This window comes from Hemiscyllium ocellatum, chromosome 19, assembly GCF_020745735.1.
Source record: "Hemiscyllium ocellatum isolate sHemOce1 chromosome 19, sHemOce1.pat.X.cur, whole genome shotgun sequence".
Lineage (NCBI taxonomy): Eukaryota > Metazoa > Chordata > Chondrichthyes > Orectolobiformes > Hemiscylliidae > Hemiscyllium > Hemiscyllium ocellatum.
The window spans coordinates 79,276,721-79,299,533 of record NC_083419.1 but is presented as its reverse complement, the minus strand read 5'-3'; positions in this window follow the sequence as shown (position 1 = coordinate 79,299,533).

Sequence of the window (22,813 nt, the reverse complement as noted above, 5' to 3'; positions counted from 1 at the left end):
GAACATTCAACAACCCTCACCTCCATTCCCATTATTCTAAATTCCCAAAAAGATTGTTGAAAAACAAGGAATAAAAAAAATAAACTCGCTACCTTTTCAATCTGGCGCACAGACATTTTTTTGGTCACAGGATGAGATGGGTGGGAGACACTACCTGCGAAGTGGTTCATGTAACGCAACCACACAAATATATGACTTCCCAGATGTCGTTCGCTCCTTGTTCACACCTCTCTGCAAATGGAGGACCGAATCCCGAGAAAAGTCCCTTTTAATTCTTTATATCGGTCTCAGCATGTCAAAGAACAGGCAAATATTGGTCTTTGGATCATACTTGGGGACACTGACCACAATTCGCTGACTTTTACTTTAGTGATGGAGAGGGATAAGTGTGCACTACAGGGCAAGAGTTACAGCTGGGGGCACGGAAATTATGATGCGGTGAGGCATGACTTAGGATGTGTGGCTTCAAGGGAAAGGTGCAATCGATATGTGGAGTTTGTTCAAGGAGCAACTATTGAGTGTCCTTGATTAGTAAGTATCTGTCAGACAGGGAGGAAAGGGTCGTGTGAGGGAGCTGTGGTTTAATATGCAATTGGAATCCCTTGTTAAAGGGAAGAGGGCAGGCTTTTGTAAAGATAAGGTGTGAAGGTTCAACTGGGGCGATTGAGATTTATAAGGTAGTCAGGAAGGATCTAAAGGCAAAGCTAAGAGCAGCAAAGAGGGGACACGAAAAGTCCTTGGTTGGTAGGATTAGGGAAAACCCAAAGGCTTTCTATAGGTATGTCAGGAATAGAAGAATGACTAGGGTAGGAATAGGTCCAATCAATGATAGTAGTGGGAAGTTGCGTGTGGAGGCTGAAGAAATTGGGGAGACACTGAATGAATACTTTTCGTCAGTATTCACTCAGGAACAGGACATTGTTGCCGATGTGAATATTGAGTCACAAAAAATTAGAATGGATGGCTTTGCGATATGTAAGGAAGAGGTGTTGGAAATTCTGGAAAGGGTGAATATAGATAAATCCCCTGTGCCTGGTGTCATTTATCCTAGGATTCTCTGGGAAGCAAGCGTGGAGATTGCAGAGCCATTGGCCTTGATTTTTATGTCCTCGTTCTCTACAGGAATAGTGCCAGTAGACTGGAGGATAGCAAATGTGGTTCCCTTGTTTAAGAAGGGGATTAAGTATAACACTAGTAACTGTGGGCCGGTGAGTCTTACCTCTGTTGTGGGCAAAGTCTTAGAGAGAATTGTAAAGGATAGGATTTATGAACATCTGGATAGGAATAATGTGATCAAGGATAGTCAGCATGGTTGTGTGAAGGGCAGGTCGTGCCTCACAAACCTTATTGAAATCTTTGAGAAGGTGACCAAGGAGGTTGATGAGGGTAAAATGGTAGATGTGGTGTATATGGATTTTAGTACGGCGTTTGGTAAGGTTCCCCATGGTAGGCTACTGCAAAAAATACGGAGGAATGGCATTGAGGGTGAGATGTAGGTATGGATTAGGAATTACCTGGCTGGAAGAAGACAGAGGGTAGTAGTTGATGGTAAACGTTCATCTTGGAGTGCAGTTACCAGCGGTGTTTCGCAAGGATCTGTTTTGGGACCATTGCTGTTTCTCATTTTTATAAATGACCTAGAGGAGGGGCTAGAAGGTTGGGTGAACAAGTTTGCGGATGATACGAAAGTCGATGGAGTTGTTGACAGTGAGGAAGGATGTTGCAGGTTACAGCGGGATATAGATAGGCTACAGATCTGGGCAGAAAGGTGGCAAATGGAGTTCAATGTAGCTAAGTGTGAAGTGATTCACTTTGGTAAGAGTAACAAGAAGACGGAGTACTGGGCTAGTGGTCGGATATTTGGTACTGTGGATGAGCAGAGGGATCTTGGTGTCCATGTACACATATCTCTGAAATTTGCCACCCAGGTAAATAGTGCTGTGAAGAAGGCATGTGGCGTACTGGCTGTTATTGGTAGAGGAATTGATTCCGGAGTCCTGAGGTCATGTTGCAGTTGTATAAGACTGTAGTACCGCCGCATCTGGAGTATAGTGTGCAGTTTTGATCGCCATACTTTAGGAAGGATGTGGAGGCACTGGAACGGGTGCAGAGGAGGTTTACCAGGATATTGCCTGGTATGGTATGAAGATCATATGAGGAAAGGCTGAGACACTTGGGGCTGTTTTCCTTGGAGAAAAGAAGGTTTAGGGGTGACTTGATAAAAGTGTGCAAGATGATTAGCGGTTTAGATAGGGTTGACCATGAGAACATTTGTCCACGTATGGATTCAGCTATTACAAGGGGGCATAGTTTTAAATTAAGGGGCGGTAGGTATAGGACTGATGTTAGGGTTAGATTCTTTACTCAGCGAGTCGTGAGTTCATGGAATGCCCTGCCAGTAACAGTGGTGGACTCTCTCTCTCTTTATGGGCATTTAAACAGGCATTGGATAGGCATATGGAGGAAAGTGGGCTAGTGTAGGTTAGGTGGGCTTGGATCGGCGCAGCATCGAGGACCGAAGGGCCTGTACTGAGCTGTATTTTTCTATGTTCTATGTTCTATATTCTATATTAGGAAAATGTGCCTGTGTTAGAGCACAATGACGAGTGGAATGGAAAAAAATAGTGTATTATTTCAATGAATTTAGTTCAATGAATTATTTCATTACTATTGAGTCATCGAGTAAGGGGAAGAGCTACTCTTTGTCTTCTTTGTCTCGACCCCTCATGTTGTTAAACACTTCCATCAGGACCACCTCTCAGCCTTCTTTGGTTAAAAGTCGAATCAAGTAGACCCAGCCTCTCTTCAGTTTGAGTACACTCTTGTCATGTAACTTCTGAAAGGTCTCAGTGTTAAATTTCATTAGCGATTGATATGTCTACCTGAACAATCGGTTTTTGCCATCCTGTACCCTCACACGTTCCTCCTCATTGTGAACCACCAGCTCATCTTTGCTTCATCCACAACATTATTTGTCATTCCCTCCAAACTCCATCCCTCCCATTCTCATCATCATCGTTTATGAAGTTCACAACTAAGCCCTGATTTTCTCCTGTTCTTCAGATGTTGTTCACAGGGAAAGCATTGAGAATTCCATTCTCTTCTTTTTTCTTATTTTGGTGAATTTAAAGCGTGATGCAGTTGAATTCTTTTTTTACGATGGAGCCACAAATTTTATTTTGGACATGGAGCTGAATTCTACTTTTATACTATGCTCCTCTGTATGTTTTTATTGATTAGCTTGTACGTAATTAGTATTGGATTAGGTTTAGATCGCTTCCACTGCAACATTTGTGTTCCACATGGACCTGGAAAATGTTCTTTGTATCGTTCCCTACAACAGTCAGAGCTGAAGCAAGTTTCCATCACTCCGATAGAGACAGATTCATAATTTGGTTTGAAAAAGTTGGAGTGATGAGGATAAAGATTCAACTATATTCTATATATAGACTTATAGCAGGAGATCAAATCATATCGTCAAGTCCACCTTGAACTGGAAACAAATTAATAAATTATATGCCCACTTTTCTTCATATTGTAAAACATTTTCAAAAAATGTTCTTATAGCAGCATGGAACCTTTAGGTGCTCCTGGGAATGCAGGCAGTTAAATAATTAATATAGTATTTTTGCAGTTGATATTGTAGTTTATTAATTTAACATAAATATTTCGATATTTTTATTAACATTCAAAAATGAACAAAACAGTAAAAAAAACTCACGATTTTCTTTCAAACGAATTTTTTTTAAAAAAATAGACGGTTGAATAAGGGTGGTTTACCAAAAAAAAACCGAAAAGTCTATTTTTGTTTTAAAAAGTTTCTTTTGTAAACTGAAGAAGTTTTTTTTTTGTTTTTTTAAATTAATTAATTAAAATAAGGAGGTGTGCTTACATTCCGGAGAATCCTACACATTTTCAGCTCTGGAGAAGACTATTTTCTTCTCAGACTTTATTGAAGAGGAATATTTTTATTAATTTAATTAGCTAATTAATTGAGTTTGTTTAATTTTTCTCTATTTAATACGTATATGTATATATTTTTCAATTTTAACATTGTCTGTAAGTAATGAAATTTAACAGAAGGTGTCGTAAAAAGCTCTGCTTTTAGGCATAATATTATTAAGGTCACATATAACGCTCAGAGAGGATGTCTGGAAGATTTGGAAAAAAAATGTTATTAAGCATATCAGTCATACAGATGTGTGGCTCTCAGGAAAGATAAGAAAGTAGTTCAAAATTCTCCGGTGGCTATTCCGCTACCAAAATGCTTTTCAGTTTTTAGAACAGCTGAAGGGGATTGTCTGTCTGAGGAAAACGGAAGAGCAATCAATTATCGGACACTTGGAATGATTCTTATGTTCAGCAGCTTTCGAGGAGATTTAGTAGAATTAATGCTTCAGTGAAATTTTCTATCAGGGGCATCAACAGGAGATTCTGTGGCAGTGACCGTTAATTTAGGATGGGTTGTTTTTTTCCCAGCACCTTTCGAAATATTTCAAGCACGTTGTTAAAGATGAGAATGAGTAGAGAAACATTATTGTAGATATTGGCAGGAATGATATTTTTAGGGAAAGATTAAAGCAGCACAGAGTGAACTTAAGAGGTGAGGTAGAGTATTAATAATAAAACCTTTCAAGCAATACTTTATGGTTTACTCCCAATGCAAAACCCAACTGGGAAGGAACAAAAGGTTAATGGAGAAAAAACAATGGCTGAAGAGCTACTGTGTTGTTGAGGGGTTTCCATTTTTGTGAAATTGGAATCTATTTTCGAATAGAAATTACTTGTTCAGAAAGGATGGTCTAATCTAAACTGGAAAGCAACCAATATCTTAGCAGAGAGATTTTCTCCTTCTATGTCGGGAGATTTTATGTTAATAGAATTGACATGGGAGATATTCCAAGTAGATGGATGGAGAAGTTTATGAATGTGAGGAAAGCACGTCAATTAGAAAAGAAAAATGAGAGAGTCAAAAGTATATAGCAATTCTGAAGCACGAAATTGCATTTATTTCAATGTGAGGGGTCTTATAGGGTAGGCTGATGAGCATGGGGCATGATTAAGAACATGGGATCGGGACATCGCATGTCTTACAGAAATTTGGTTGAGAGATGTTCCATTCGGAAATGTAGTGCTGGGAAAGCACAGCAGATCGAGCAGCATGTGAGGAGCAGGACAATCAATGTTTTGGGCAAAAGCCCTTAATAAGGAATGGGCTGATTTAGGACGTTTTCTTGAAACGTCGATTTTCCTGCTCCTTGGATGCTGCATGACCTGCTGTGCTTTCCAAAACCACACTCTCGACTCTAACTTCCAGTATCTGCAGTCCTCACTTTCGCCTGAGAGATGTTCAAGACTATCAATTCAATGTTCCAGCTGTTAAGTGCCATTGAAAGGATGGAAACAGACATGCGGAGGGCAGGGAGGGGGCAGTATGCCATTTTTGATTAAGGAAGAAATTATTGCCGGAACTGGAGAAGATATTTCTGAAAAAAATCTCCAGTTAAATATGCAGGTAGTATTAAAAATAAGAAAATAAAGTTCACTTTGAACACATTTCCCTAAATGCTCTTCTGTGAAAAACTGTCCAGTTTAAATATATTGGCCGAAATTAAAGATAAGAAAGGAAAGAACACGTTGATTGTAATGTAACATGTGCTCTCCAACAGTAAGAAAGAAATTGAGAAACAAACATGTAGGGATATCTCGGGTATATGCAAGCATAATAAGGTTGCAATATGAGGCATTTTAGTTTTCTTAAAATTGATTGGGACTGCCATAGCGTTAAAGTGTTGGATGGTGAAGAATTTGTCCAATATGTTCACGAAATGTTTCTTCATCCATATCCGGATGATTCTAACAGAGAATGAGCAAAATTAGGCCTTATTTTGTGCATGAGGCAGGGCAAGTGACTGACGTAAACGTGAGGGAAAGTTTTGGGTGTTCCAATCATAATTCTATTAGTTTCGTAATGGTTGTGGAAAAGAATAAGTAAAAAATGAGGTCTGCAGATGCTGGAGATCACAGCTGCAAATGTGTTGCTGGTCAAAGCACAGCAGGCCAGGCAGCATCTCAGGAATAGAGAATTCGACGTTTCGAGCATAAGCCCTTCATCAGGAATAAGAGAGAGAGAGCCAAGCAGGCTAAGATAAAAGGTAGGGAGGAGGGACTAGGGGGAGGGGCGATAGAGGTGGGATAGGTGGAAGGAGGTCAAGGTGAGTGTGATAGGTCGGAGTGGGGTGGGGGCGGAGAGGTCAGGAAGAGGATTGCAGGTTAGGAGGGCGGTGCTGAGTTGAGGGAACCGACTGAGACAAGGTGGGGGGAGGGGAAATGAGGAAACTGGAGAAATCTGAATTCATACCTTGTGGTTGGAGGGTTCCCAGGCGGAAGATGAGGCGCTCCTCCTCCAGCCATCGTGTAGTTGTGTTCTGCCGGTGGAGGAGTCCAAGGACCTGCATGTCCTCGGTGGAGTGGGAGGGAGAGTTAAAGTGTTGAGCCACGGGGTGATTGGGTTGGTTGGTTCGGGCGGCCCGGAGGTGTTCTCTGAAGCGTTCTGCAAGTAAGCGGCCTGTCTCACCAATATAGAGGAGGCCACATCGGTTGCAGCGGATGCAATAGATGATGTGTGTGGAGGTACAGGTGAACTTGTGGCGGATATGGAAGGATCCCTTGGGGCCTTGGAGGGAAGTGAGTGTGGAGGTGTGGGCACAAGTTTTACATTTCCTGCGGTTGCAGGGGAAGGTGCCGGGGGTGGAGGTTGGGTTGGTGGGGGGTGTGGATCTGACGAGGGAGTCACGAAGGGAGTGGTCCTTGCGGAACGCTGATAGGGGAGGGGAGGGAAATATATCCTTGGTGGTGGGGTCCGTTTGGAGGTGGCGGAAATGGCGGCGGATGATACGTTGTATGCGGAGGTTGGTGGGGTGGTAGGTGAGAACCAGTGGGGTTCTGTCTTGGTGGCGGTTGGAGGAGCGGGGCTCAAGGGCGGAGGAGCGGGAAGTGGAGGAGATGCAGTGGAGGGCATCGTCGATCACGTCTTGGGGGAATCTGCGGTCCTTGAAGAAGGAGGCCATCTGGGCTGTGCGGTGTTAGAATTGGTCCTCCTGGGAGCAGATGCGGCGGAGACGAAGGAATTGGGAATATGGGATGGCGTTTTTACAGGGGGCAGGGTGGGAGGAGGTGTAGTCCAGGTAGCTGTGGGAGTCAGTCGGTTTATAATAGATGTCTGTGTTGAGTCGGTCGCCCGAGATAGAAATGGAAAGGTCTAGGAAGGGGAGGGAGGAGTCTGAGACAGTCCAGGTGAATTTCAGGTCGGGATGGAAAGTGTTAGTAAAGTTGATGAACTGTTCAACCTCCTCGTGGGAGCACGAGGCAGCGCCGATACAGTCATCAATGTAGTAGAGGAAAAGGTGGGGGGTGGTGCCAGTGTAGTTGCGGAAGATGGACTGTTCCACATATCCTACGAAGAGACAGGCATAGCTGGGGCCCATGCGGGTGCCCATGGCAACTCCTTTAGTTTGGAGGAAGTGGGAGGATTGAAAAGAGAAGTTATTCAGGGTGAGGACCAGTTCAGTCAGTCGAAGGAGGGTGTCAGTGGAAGGGTACTGGTTGGTGCGGCGGGAAAGGAAGAAGCGGAGGGCTTTGAGTCCTTCGTGATGGGGGATGGAGGTGTACAGGGACTGGATGTCCATAGTGAAAATAAGGCGTTGGGGACCGGGGAAGCGAAAATCCTGGAGGAGGTGGAGGGCGTGGGTGGTGTCCCGAATGTAGGTGGGGAGTTCTTGGACTAAAGGGGACAGGACCGTGTCGAGGTATTGGGAGATGAGTTCGGTGGGGCAGGAGCAGGCTGAGACAATGGGTCGGCCAGGGCAGGCAGGTTTGTGGATTTTGGGCAGGAGGTAGAAACGGGCGGTGCGGGGTTGTGGGACTATGAGGTTGGAGGCGGTGGATGGGAGATCCCCTGAGGTGATGAGGTCCTGGATGGTCTGGGAGATGATGGTTTGTTGGTGGGTGGTGGTGTCGTGGTCCGGGGGCGATAAGAGGAGGCGTCTGCGAGCTGGCGTTTGGCTTCAGCGGTATACAGGTCAGTGCACCAAACTACCACCGCGCCTCCCTTGTCTGCGGGTTTGATGGTGAGGTTGGGATTGGAGCAGAGGGAGTGGAGGGCTGCACGTTCTGAGGGTGAGAGGTTGGAGTGGGGGAGAGGGGTGGACAGGTTGAGTCGGTTAATGTCACGGCGGCAATTGGCTATAAAGAGGTCGAGGGCGGGTAGGAGGCCAGCACGTGGTGTCCAGGTGGATGGGGTGTGTTGGAGGCGGGAGAAGGGGTCGTCAGAGGGTGGGCGGGAGTCTTGGTTGTGAAAGTGGGCACGGAGGCGAAGGCGGCGGAAGAATTGTTCAATATCTCGCCGCGTGTTGAACTCATTAATCCGAGGGCGTAGGGGAATGAAGGTGAGGCCCCTGCTGAGGACTGATCTTTCATCCTCAGAGAGGGGGAGATCTGGAGGGATGGTGAAAATCCGGCAAGGCTGGGAGCTAGGACCTGGTGTGGGACTGGAGCTGGAGCTGGGCCTGAGGGCGGGGTTAGGGGCGGGGACAGAGATCGAAGTAGGGGCGGAGTTAGACATGGTGACGTTACTCGATGTGGGGGCGGAGTCATGCGTCGTGACGGAAATAAGCGTGGGGGCGGGGTTACGCGTAGTGACGAAAGACGGCGTGGGGGCGGGGAAACCTGAGGATTTGTGCTCCTGCAGGTTAGTGATGTCAGTGGGGGCGGAAGTGGCTGCGCCGACGGCAACCGGAGGGGCGGAAATGGTTGCGGCGACCCAGGAGTGGTGGTCATTCCCGGTGGCCGCGTGGGTCGCGGGTCCGTCGGCGATCGTGGAAGCGGTTGTGTGTGTGGTGGTCACCGGGACAGTTGTTGGGGCGGCGATCGCGGGGGCTCCGAGGTCGGTGGGGGCGGAAGTGACGTCACGGTCGGCTGCGGCCTTGGGTGCCGCGGGCGCTGTGGAAGCCACATGTGTAATAGCGTCCGACAGGCCTGTGGAAGGTTCTGGAATAGTTGAGGAGCCACGAGTGTGGGGGTAAGTACATGAAAGTTTTTGGTACTTACTGTCTTTAATCTCTGATAGGGCTAGGAAGAACTGTTTGTTGAGTTTGTGGATTCTTCTGTAGATGAAGAACAGCAGGGGTCCTTTGCAGGTCTGTGAGAGTGTTGTCCTGAGCTGGGGCAGGGCTGACTGTAGGGAATGTAGGTAGCGACGCATGGCTGCAAGGGTGGAGCGGAGGATCCAGAGGGAGGTCTGTTGTTGGAGGCTTCGGATTTGTTGCAGGTGCAGGTTGTCCTGGTTGCCTGCTGTGCTTTGACCAGCAACACATTTGCAGCTGTGGAAAAGAATAAGCCTTTTATTATTTTTTTAAATTGGAGTACCATAAATTTTAATGGCATGGGACAAGGACTTATCACGTTTGATTGGAGTAGACTGTCAGCAGGTAAAACGATGTCTGACAAGTGGGAGGCATTCAACAGAGTGACGACGGGAGTTGGGAATCATTATGTCCCTGTTAGAGTGAAGGGAAGATTAAAGAGCAATGGACAACTACAGTTCTTCAGGTTTTATTCAAGAATAAAGTAAACCTTACTTTAGGTACAGACAACTTTATTCAATTTCATCTCTTAGTCAATATAAAGAGTGTGGGGCATTATTTCGAGAGAAATCAGGAAATCAAAAAGGCGATATGAGATTGCATGGGCAGATAAGGTAAACGGTAATCCAAACATATTGTGCAACTACATTAACAGCGAGAGGGTAACCATAGAGAGGGTTATGCCTCTCAGAGATCATGAAGGATATTGATGTTTTGAACCCAGGAGATGGGGAATAAAATAATCTCATTCCGAGTGCAACAGACAGCAACAAACACACACTATTGCCTGCACCTCACATTCATCCAGCTTGAACTCTATCTGCTATCTGTCAGTCTATTTACCCGTGTCATCAAGATTCTTTTGTATTCTCATAAAACATTCTTAACTGTCCACTGTGCCACCAGTTTCGGTGTCATCCACAAACTTACTAACCATGTCTTCCATATTCTCACGCAAATCATTTACATAAATGACAAACAAAGACAACTCAGAACCAACCTCTGTGGAGCACTGCTGGGCACAAGCCTTCAGTTCGAAAAGCAACCGCTCACCATTACTCTGTTTCCTGCCATTGCACCAACTAAAAGTGCTGGAGAGAAACCCCACTGTTCAGGCAGTCTCAGAGCAGAGAAAGATGGAATTAAGTTTTTTTGAGTTCAACATAACTTGTTCAATTAGGGTCATATAAGACTTGATATGTCAATTCTGTTTCTCTGCCAAGATTCTGTGTCCTTGCCTTCATTTCTCCATCATTTTACATTTGTATTTCATATTTCCACTATCTCTAATATTTTGCTGTTTCTTGATTGGTCTGGACGTTGGTTATATTTGCACAATATGCTCCATTTCTGTTCCTGTCACATATGTCAGTGACACAAGTATTGCACTGGAGTCTGTTTCTTCTTTAAGTTCAGAAAATAAACGCGCGGATCTCACCAATGTGATTTTGATTTAAAAGGTCTTTTAGAGACAGATACACTTGATGAAAAGTAGGAATAGTTCATTAATTATGATATTGTCAGTGTGTTTTATGACTAGACTTGTCTCCTCAGTCTCCGAACATTTTCAATAGGTTTCTCTGAATAATTACAACAAAGATGGTTGTCATGCAGCCCATGATCTCTGTATCAGCTGAGTATGAGCTGTGTCTTCACTCTTTTTCTGCTGTTACTCAGTGTAACCCAACACATTTTGTAATCTGTGTCTGTTTTTATTTTGGTATATCCCGTCCGATTTAAACAATCTTAACAACCTGTACAACCAGTGATTAAACAGTCTATGTATATAATATAATTATGTACATCACATTTAAAATTGTCCTATTCCATTCACATTGTCGTTCTTTATTCCATATACCAAAGGTCATCTCTTATCTTGCTCTGCATTGCATTCCATTCCATTTGTCAGAAACAGTGATGGGAGAATACTGGTGACTGGGAGATATTATGGAACCCCCCTCAGGTTTCCTCAGCCACTGGCCGCAGCTCTTTCTGTCTCATAGCCATTATCATATTCATTCCATCCCTTACTCATTAATTCATGACTATTAATAAACACGGTTATTGTACATTGTTATGGACCAGGCCCGACCACTCAAAACATTCTTAAGCTCGTAACTCAGTCTGTAATGTTGTCATTTGTTGAAGGTAAGTGTATAGTGGATATTCCCAGAGTGAATTAGTTGGTCCGTCTGCCGACTTTTAAACAAACAGAATGCATTTGTAAAAATAAGGAAGGAAACACAACGAACGGAAAACGCTGTACCTAAATAATTCATCCTATCTAAAACTTACAGGCTACCTCGAATTAAGGATGCTGATCCACATTACTTGCAACAATCCAATAAACAATCCCACGAGCACAAAGAGTAAAAATTACACAAAAAGCTTATACTTTACGAAGTCAGAGGATTGAAGGGGGGAGGAGCGTCCCGTTTCAGCAATGAACCTGACTCAACTAACCCACGAACTGAACTGACCTGTACAACTGGAGAGCTGGCCGCATCCTCTTGATTATACCAGTTTTCTTAAAAGGCTTGAAAGCCTTATGTCCGAGGCATTATCTGTTAGGTTAAAAAAATGACCCCAATGCAGCATTCAAAATTGAGACATGTTGGAACATTGGGTCGTGTAGAAGCTCTCTGAAAAATAAAATCAAGGACAACATAACCTTGTAAAGATACCACTTGTGTGACAACTCCCCCAACATAAAATTGTTCAATACCCAAGATAGCTTCAGTTTTCAAAACTCCCAAAAATAGTAGTTCGTACTCTGCAATGCACATGTACATTCGTTTACTATAAACTAGTAAACATGAACAATTACATCCAGATTCAGAGTGTGGTACTTCCATCTTTGAGTGATTCTATTTGTCACTGAAGTCTCAACAATGCATTGGAAATCATGTTTTCAAGACCTGCCACGTGCATATTTTTCAAATTGAATGGCTGCAACAACAGGCCCCAGCTAAACAGTCCTGCATTTTTGTCCGAAAATTTCTCAAAAAGACTTCATTCAGTTATGATCAGTGTAAATGGTGGTCTCCAATATGTTGCTGTTAATATAAACACTGAAAAGTTGCCATACCAACACAAAGCTCACATTCTCTTTCTCAACTGTTGAATATTTCTACTAATGAACATTCAACTTCTTGGAGGAATACCCAATAGGTCCCTCTGTCTTCTCGTCATCTTCCTGCAAGAGCGCAATGCTGAAATCCACATCATTCGCATTTAACTCCATCTTGAATGGTTTTGTAGAATCACGTGTGTCTGATCGTGGGTAGTGGTTAACATATATTTCAAATGCCTCAAATTCCTTCTGACAGTGCTCTGTCCACTGAAACGTCTTGCCTTTATGAACAATTCAGTGCGTGGAGCAGTGACACTGCGAAAATTAGGCACAGACATTCGATAAAATCGACTTAATCCCAGGAACTGCTCCTTTTGTCAACAGAATGCGAAATTTCTAAATTACTGACACTTTTAAATCTCGTGGCACCATTCCTCTACGTCCAATAGCATGCCCAAGGAAGGTGAATTTTGCTTTAGCAAATTCACTTTTCGTTAGGTTTACCACCAAGCCTTCCTTCCGAAGTCGATCGAACAACTCTGATAGATGCTGTAGTATTCCTTCCATGAGTCACTAAAAATCACAAGGTCCTCGATGTAAACCACAAGTTGGATAATCCAGCAAATTATTGTTTCGTCCCTGAAATGTGGCCGGCACATTTTTCATACAAAATGTAAGTTGCTTGTCCCACATTTTCAACACAGTCTTCCAACTATGGAACTGGGTATACATCAACCTTTTCAACTGCATTGACATTACGATAGTCCACACACATCATTTTTGGGTACCATTTGGCTTTGGCACCATGATTATGGGTGATTTCCAGTGATTGTAATGCATGTTGATTATGTCATCTTAGAGTTTGCATTCAATCTCCTTCTGAGCCTGTGCTAACTTCAGAGGATAATGCCTGTAAGGATGTTGGTTAATCGTAACGGTATCTCCTATAGCTTCATTATGAACAATTATGTGAGTACTTCCAAGTTAATATCTGTGTAATTTCACGTGTGATAGTAATAACTCTTTCTGATCATTTCAAGTTTTCTCATGAAGGTAAATCAATCAATCATCCCAATTTTAGACAACTACCTCATTGTTAACTTTAATTTGAGGAATGTCCGATTCAGAATGCTCTGAACTTGGTTCTTACTGCGATGCCGTAATCATTACCACCTTGTCCTCTGGCTTTCCTTCCCCATCAAAGTACATTTTGAGCATATTCACATGAGATACGCTGTGAGATTCCTTTCTTTCTGGAGGCCCTATCAAGTAGTTATCCTCACTCTATATTCGTTGTATTTGATAAGGTCCACAAACCTTGCTTTTCAAGGTTCAACTATAACTGAAAGTAACAGTAATACCTTATCCTCGATCGCAAAATTGCACTTTTCTTTTCTTTCCTGTCTGATTCCTGCTTTATTGCATGCTGCAAAACTTTTAAATGCTGTCCAGCCAATTGCCCAGCACTATTAATCGTTCCCTAAAGTTTGAGACCTAGTCCAAATATGTGGCCTTTGAATTCTGATTTGCTATTTTCTCCTTAATCAATATTAATGGTGCTCTCACTTAATGCCCAAAAAGTAATTCAAATATATTGAATTTGCTCTGTTAATTTGGTGCATCCCTGATCACAAAAAGTGCAAATGGAATTCCCTTACCCTAATCATCTGAATATTCCTGATCTGAAGCCCTCAAAATGGTCTTTAATGTTTAATGTCAGCTTTCTAGCGCTCCCTGCAATATTGGATGGCATGCAGTCGATTTGAATTGCTTTATTCCTAAGGCATCATGGTGAACAAATTAGATGTGAAGTTTGAACCTTGACCTCACTGCATCTCTCTTGGTAGTCCGTGTCTAGTTTTTAAAAAGAGTAATTCCTTTGCAATTCTTTTAGCTGTGATACTGTATCTTGGGTCGCCTCTGGAAATCTAGTCAATACATCCATTATTGTTGACAAATACTGGTGCCAACCTTTTTGTTTGATGTCGGAGACTTGGCCAATCAATTGAGACTTGTGTAAAAGGTTCTTAAAATGAAGAGGAGAATGTGAGGTCTGCAGATGCTGGAGATCAGAGGTGAAAATGTGTTGCTGGAAAAGCGCAGCAGGTCAGGCAGCATCCAAGGAAAATGAAATTCGAAGTTTCGGGCTTAAGCCCTTCTTCAGGAACGAGGAAAGTGTGTCCAGCAGGCTAAGATAAAAAGTAGGGAGGAGAGACTTGGGAGAGGAGCGATGGAGATGTGATGGGTGGAAGGAGGTCACGGTGAAGGTGATAGGCTGGAGTGGGGTGGGGGCGGAGGGGTCAGGAAGAAGATTGCAGTTTAGGAAGGCGGGACTGAGTTCGAGGGATTCGACTGAGACAAGGTGGGGGGAGGGGATATGAGGAAACAGGAGAAATCTGAGTTCATCCTTTGTGGTTGGAGGGTTCCCAGGCGGAAAATGAGGTGCTCTTCCTCCAACCGTCGTGTTGTTATGGTCTGGTAATGGAGGAGTTCAAGGACCTGCATGTCCTGCTGGAGTGGGCGTGGGAGTTAAAGTGTTGAGCCACGGAGTGGTTGGGTGGGTTGGTCCGGGTGTCCCAGAGGTGTTCTCTGAAACGTTCCGCAAGTAGGCTGCCTGTTTCCCCAATATAGAGGAGGCCACATCCATCGGGTGCAGCAGATGCAATAGATGATACGTGTGGAGGTGCAGGTGAATTTGTGGCGGATATGGAAGGATCCCTTGGGGCCTTGGAGAGAAATAAGGGAGGAGGTGTGGGCGCAAGTTTTGCATTTCTTGCGGTTTCAGGGGAAGGTGCCGGGAGTGGAGATTGCGTTGGTGGTGGGAGTGTGGTGGAGGTGTGGACCTGACGAGGGAGTCACGGAGGGAGTAGTCTTATCTCATGCGCCATTCACATCACCTCTTTTCTGTATCCCAGTGGCAATGCGATTTGATAAACATCTGCCCAATTATCATCTCCTTGAGTATGTGATAGTCTCCATTTCCACATTTGGACATCATTTTTAGTGTAATAACACTCAGGGATACATTAAAAATTCCTAACGTATGTGATTTTTGATAAAACTGCTTTAACCTTTTATCTTTCTGCGTTAACTCAATTATTTTAAATGAACTAAAATATTTGCATTATGCCCTGTTTGCTCAATAGTTTTTTCACAACTATGTGATGGAACAAAGTCTCTGTAAATGCCACTTCAGCTTGCTTATCTTTACATTTTTGATATCTCCTGTTTCAACTGGTGACATTGGGGCTTCGTTACCCACACTCAGGGAACTTCCAGGATAAGACTTCTGCATTGCTTCAGTTGCCTGTGTCTCCACTGGCTTTTTAACTAGTGCAGGCAGTAGTCCTACCGTTGAATGAGCTGCATTTTTTGCAAGGATAGATTGTATTCCTGGAGCTGAGCGTTTGTCTAATACTCCAACCACAATTTCTCCACACTTTACTGGATACTCTACATCATTACATCCCTTTACATCCTTATGCGCTTTTTGTCTCAAGGTGAATTCCCTTTAGTATGTACCTTTTCTGGAAATAGTCCTTCTGGAGTATATATCCCTTGATCTTCTAGCATCAGGGACTAAGAGGATCCTGTCTCCCTTAATATTGCATCCTCTTTCCATGCCCGATGTCTGTAAACTTTCCCTTTGCAGGTATATTTTCTAAGCAGATCTGCCACTTCCTCTTTAACAGACTTCTGATCAGCGTGTACACTCTGATGCAGCTTTCTAGCTTCCACTGTGCTTTCTGTTACCACTCCAACAAAACTTCCAAACTTATCCTGTTTTCCTGCATCTGTATTTGTTTTCTGAACCCACCAGCTCAATGATTTCATGTGACCTAATTTATTGCAATGAAAGCACCGGACGTTTTTATCTTCGTTGTTTCCTTCAAATGTTTCCTTTTTAGCCTGTGCGAAGTTATCCTCATGACCTTCTTCGAGATCTACCTTTCCCTCCCACGTGAGGATTTCTCTTTGCCCCAGTTTCTATCCCTCATGGACTGAAATTGATTCTAGAAGCGAACCATGTTTTATGGATCAATTCATAATCATCGGCCACTTAAGCTGCCCGACTTGCCGTTTTAACTCTCTGCTCTTCCAAATGTGTTTGCACTATGTTAGGGAGTGAATCTTTGAATTCCTCCAAAGTAATTGCTTCTCTCAGAGCATTGTGAACCTCTTTTCCAGCTATCAAAATTACTTTGTTTGATCCTTTCAAACTCAATATATGTTTGATTAGGACCCCTCCTTGTATTGCTGAAACGTTGTCTGTCAGATTCTGGCACAATCTCATATGCACTTTCTTTACCTCCTCATACACCCCAGATCCCTCATCTGTTAGTGTTGTGATGCGAATACTTGCCAAACTCAACCTACAAGTTTTGTTTGGATCAACAAAACCCACATGATCACTGGCCACTGTAATTGGTTAGCCACTTTTTCAAATGAAATGGAAAAGGTTTACATATCCTACTCATCAAATTTAGGCAAGGCGTGAATATACTTAAAACGTTTCTCACCAGGATTTTGACTACCTTGGCTTTGCTCATCCTCACTCTGTTCTTCACTTAGCTCACCTTCAGCCTTCATTCCCATCCTTTTAAGCTGACTTTCCATTCTAAGTGTCTATCTCTGAAGCACAAACCCTTTCCACTTTTCTTTCTCTCCTGCTAAGGACATTCATTGTTTTTGTTTTCCTCCGTTAAACCTATTCATTCTCTTTCTTTCTCTTCTGGTATTGGCCATAACTCAAGCTGCTTCATTTCCACTTAAACTCAAGCTGCGTCATTTGTAATTGAAGTCTGCTCATCTCTACAGATCCTGATGGAGCTTCAGCAAATTGAAATGCTGAGCTACTGCTGCAATCATCTCATCTTTCCTCACGTTAGGAGGTAGCTCAACACAAGCTTGTCCACTAATTCCCACAGCTTGGACTTATGTGCATTCTGTTAAAAAAAAACCCAAGGTCACTTCTTCTACCTCCAAAACATCCTTGGTTCCTGCAATAGCCATTGCTATCTAAAGCTCTGTGTCCCCACCAAATCAGCACACGAAACGGGAGACACTAATACTTGCCACTCGCTACCTAAATCCCGCAAATGTCCCCCATTCTGTTATGAAATAGCCCAGATTCCATAGAACTAGCCCAGGCTGTAGCTTTGTTATTTCTTAATGGTTAGTGTAGAGTGGATCTTCCTTGAGTGAATTAGCTGGTCAGACTGCCGAGTTTTAAACAAATAACATTTATTTACCAAATTACTGAATGAAACACAAGAAACCAAAACTAGAATATCTGAATAAGTAATCCTATATAAACCGGGCAGGCTATGCACACTTTAGGATCCTGTTCTAAAATACTTGCAACAATCCAAATAAGCAATCCCCTCAGCACCAAGAGTAAAACTGACACAAAGGCTTACAGGCTATAACGTCAGAAGGACAGAAGGAGGGGGAGAGCATCCAGTTCCAACAGTGATCCTGACTGAACTAACTCCAGAATGATCAGACCTGTCCAGTTAGAGAGTTGGCCACATCGTCTTGTTTATACAAGTTTCTTATTAAAGACTAGAAAGCCTTCTGGCTGAGGCATTACCTGTTAGATATAAACAAAAGGATCCAAATGAAACTTTCAAAGTTCAGACATATTGGAATCTTGGTTCATTTAATCCCTCTTTATAAAGATAAGGACAACATAACCTTGTAAAATGACCGGTTTTGTGACAACATGCCACAAATAGCTTTGGACTGAATTCAAGAAATGTAAGTCTTCCTGCTTTGAAGCCAATAAAGTGGATTCAAGTGTTTGTGAGTTTACACAAAACAAAGCTGAATCACACTGAGTGTTGAAGGTTCAACATTGTTTTATTAGAACAACGAGAAGAATGTCCAGACAGAGCCACACTTCCTGTGTATGGTCATGGCAAATATTCCCACAAGAATCTATTGGCTGGCGTCTGGTCTAGTTGAGGAGAGATCAGCACTTTAACTACATAGAGATCGTGTATTTTGTGGGTGGCTGTGTTGGGGGCGGGCGGTGTTCAGGTGGTTACAGCATTGCAAACGGACAACACAGCAGAATCATCTAGCCTGTGATAAGGAAACATCCGTCATGCTCCCTCATAACTAACTTCACGAGAGCAATTGGTGATGGGAGATATGATCAGTAGTCAGCAATGTCAAAATTCATTGAAATCCAGTTGTTATTTGTACCATACTGAAATGGGTTAACTGGATCTGTTTGTTAAGTGACTGTGATAGATGTCAGTCTCCATATGATGTCGCTGGATGGTTTCCCTCTTCTATTAGTAAGGGGCTTCTTGCAGTGACTTATCCCATTGTAGCAGCAGAAGCATAACCTGCAACACTAACAGGAATCCGCAGTTGCAGAGAGGGGGAGAGGAGAGGTCAGAATCTGAGAGTAGACTGGATTGTTCTAACAATGGCTCAGAACCTGAGACCAATAGACTGGAATGTTCCAACAATGGATCAGAATCTGAGAACCCTAGGATGGAATGCTTCAACAATGGACAGGAGTTGATCCATAGGTCTTTTCTATGTTTCCTGGTATTGGAACCAATTACCATTTCGGATGTACGGTATACTGATGATTATTCAGGCTGGTTACTATCCCATGCTTGCTATTGTTGGTGTTCCTGGTAAGTCTCCCCATCTCTGTCTACTTATTAATGCCATAAGCCATGCTGATATTCAGTGCTATTTCTGTTAACTACATTCGGCAAAGTTGAAAACTACTGTGTTCAGTTTCAAATGCAAATCCATTCATTATCACAAATTTCAAAACCGCCCACACCCCCGCCCTCACACACATCTGAGAACAAGACTGTTCACAATTCGGTAGTGTCTATTTGCCCTGAATTTATTTATGTCTTCACGTTCTCTCCATCAACAAACAGATCCACTGGTATCCCCATTCCCCAGTTTGACTTCTGTGCAGTTGCTAAATGCACCATTATACATGCCTTGGAAAATTTCAGACTTCATGGTTCCAGCTCTCTTCTAATCACTCTTTCCATTACAATATTTCCATCATGCCCTTGTTCTTGTCTCTAAAATAAATTCATGTCAGGGACACTGTGTCAGAATAGTCATGTCGCTGGCCACATCATTCAGTGGTCCAGGTTACTACACTAAAGACATTGTTTCAAATTCTATCTCAAACGATGAGAGAACTTAAACTCAAATCACAGGAACTGGAAATAAAAGCGAATTACACTACTATAATCCCAAAAGTATTTTGTCGATTAGTTAATCTATTTCACTGATGTCCTTTGGTAAAGAAATCTAACATTATTACCTGGTCTGGATAAAGACAACGTCATGTCCACAAAAAATGTTTGAATCTATACCGCCTTAAGGAATGGCCTCACAGTAAAGGACATTTAGGGAAGTCAACTGTGGCCTTAACAGCAGTGAAGACAATCTATCCAATGACAACACTAAACGTTGGGAAAAAAGAATGATGCAAGAGATTAGGAGAATGAGGAAGTGCCAGAGAAACCAAGCAGATTTAGCTGCCTCGGATCGAGAGAAAAATAGAATTGACATTTCGAGTCTAATGACCATCCATCAAAACTGCACACTATTGGGGCATAGTGTGAATGATGCTGGTGACAGTGACGTCTGTTGTGAATGGAAGAAGGATAGAGAAAGAGAGAAATAGAGAGAAAGAAGCAAATTAAGGAATTGTTGGTGACCTGCTGGAATGGAATTAAAAATCAAAATTAATCATATTTATTTTTTCCTGTTGCCATATTAACGAAAATCCTGCCCATATATGGTATACATCAAAGTCACGGTTTGAAGTGAGCTATGTCCCTTTGTCTCCCTTTCCTAAGAGTAATCATCTTTTTAAAAAATCAGTAATGGGATGTTGGGACAGCATTTAATTCCCTTTCCACGTTGTTCTTGAGAAGCTGTTGGTGAGCTGCCTTCCTGACCACTGCAGTCTGTGGGCTGTCAGCATTCAATGCTTAGTTCCATCTGGTTTAATTTCTTTGAGACTTTATAATGAGTGATGTAACTGAGTGCTTTGGATTGGACATTTCAAACGGCAGCCGAGGGTTAATAATATTGCTATGGGTCTAGAGTGACATGTAAGCCCAATCAGGTGAAAGTGATAGGTTTCATTACTTGAAGGGCATCACTGTGTCAGGTAGGTTTTTCTGACAATCGTTTCATTTTTTCTTAATTCGTGATATTTTATTGAACTCAAATTCCAATATTTGCTGTGGGGGGAATTGAATCTGTGCTCTGGGTCATTACCTGGGTTGCTGCATTAGAAATCTGAAGATAATACAGCTAGGCCATCGCCTCCTCAGCAACTCCAAACATCTCCAATGGCAGTAGTGGCGTTGATGTTGGCGGGGTTATGCTGAACGTTTAGCGTTTCGCAAGGCAAAGAAATGAGTTGGAAAAACATGCCATCCTTCTCATTTTGTATTTAAGAGAAGGTGAGATTATGGGAAGTGCTCTTGGTGAAAAAGGAGCTGAATGCACTTGGTCACGAGTCACAGACAGAATTTAGACAGAGCAGCAAGTAATCAGCACAAGATATTGTATAATGTCCTTCAATGAAATATGATTCAAATATAGGCGTGAAGACACCTCCCTGCAGTTGCAGAGAGATATTGAGACAGCACGTGGGACACTTATAACAGATTTTCTCTCCATTAAAAGGAATAATCTCCTTGCCACAGTGAGATAGTGTAAAGGAGTTTGGCCAGATTAATTCCTGCAGTGATGGTATCACGAGGAGAGTGTGAAGGAAATGAGTGTTTAATCTGTAATGCTGCAAAAGATTGAAAAGTGATTGCAATAAAACTTGAGCGTTTTGAACCAGGACTCATTATTCACATAGCAAAACAATGATATCGAGAAATATCACGTGTTTTCCTACATTATATGTTTTCATATGTGCACAGATACGTTGATACGACAGGTTTAGCAGGATATGGGTCATGTGCAGGGAAATGGAGTTAACGTGAGTGGACATTTTGTTTGCCAAAGTCCAATTTGGGCTAAAGGGCCCGTCTCCCTGCTGTTAAACTCTATGACTCTCTGATTGTTTATATTCTCAGTGGAGACCCCATGTTGGTTGTGAGAGAGCTGCAGATTCTGAATTAACTCTTACCATCTCAATGTACAGTTGGAGTGAGACCCTGCACTAAGCGTCATGTTGTTCACAAACATGTCAGAAGCTACATTCTTATAGAGTTGGCCATTCCCAAAAGTTTCTGATCTCCATTCAGAAGATGAGTCTGTCTTCTCGGAGATGGCAGATGCCTCCTTGCGACTTGGGACAGGACATCCGATGTACTCCTCTCCATCAGCAAACCACATTAATGTAACACATGTGGAAGCATTAGCAATGGGGCCAGGAGGAACAACTTGGGCCAGTCTGTCTGTGCAGTCTCTGCCTCATTGTTTTGTCATATTGAAGCATCAATAACATCCTCCTATTTAAGTGTAACAGTTTGGAGGAGATGAATGGTCTTTTATTTTCGTGTGTCAACGCCTTGAGGAGTTTCATGTCCTCCTGTTCATCCCAGGGAAGAGGTTCATTTTTGGGTGGCTCATAGAAGCTCCTACCCAGCTTGTTGTGCTGACTAGACTCCTTATCGTCCTGTGTAATAGTAGACAGACAGGAGGCTGGAAGAACACAACAAGCCAGGCAGCATCAGGGGTGGGGTAGGGGAGGCTGCAGATAAAGACACAAGGAAATGGTCGGGGTGGGGAGAGTAGGAGAAGCGGAATTGAAATGGGTGATGACTGGGAGGTCACACCGGTGTATTTGGGCCCGGCTGTGATGGTTGGGAAAATGTGCCCTTAGTTCATGTTTGGTCTTCCTAGTGTAGAGAAGACTACATCGGAAGGACCTGATGCAGTACACTAAGTTGGAAGGAAGGCAGATGAATCTCTCTTTCATCCGGAAGGACTGTTTGGGGCGCTGGATGGAGGTGAGGCAGATTGTGCGCCAGCAGGTGATGCATCTTTTCCGTTTGCAGGGGCAGTTGTCAGTGGGGATTGGATGGTTTAGTGGGGAGTGTGGCACGAACCAAAGATTACCGAAGGGAATGGTCCCTGTGGAAAATGTGCCAGGTGTTGGGATCCAACCTATGTGGTGTATCTGGTGCTCCAAATGTGGCCTTCTCTACATCGGCGATCTCAAGCGTAAACTAAGGGGATGTTTTGCTAAGCATCTCAGCTAGGCCCATAAGGGCTGAGCCCACCTCCCTGTCACTGCCTATTTCAATTTTCCCTCCCACACACTTTCCAATGTGGCCATCCTTGACTTCCTCCACTGTCACTATGAAATAAACCGCAAATTGGAGGAACAACATTTCATCTTCTGCCTGGGCACCCTACAACCTGGAAAACTCAACATTGAGTTCTGCAATTTCAAATAACCTCCCCTCCAATCCCCCAAATACATTCCGAGTCCCTCCTCCTCCCTTTCATTTCTCTGATCATCCCTTCTTCCATCTCCCAACTGGATTCATTCCTCTCATTGACCAACCCGGTCATAACCTCTACTTTTGTTCACCTATCCCCACCTCACTATCCTGTCTCTATCTCC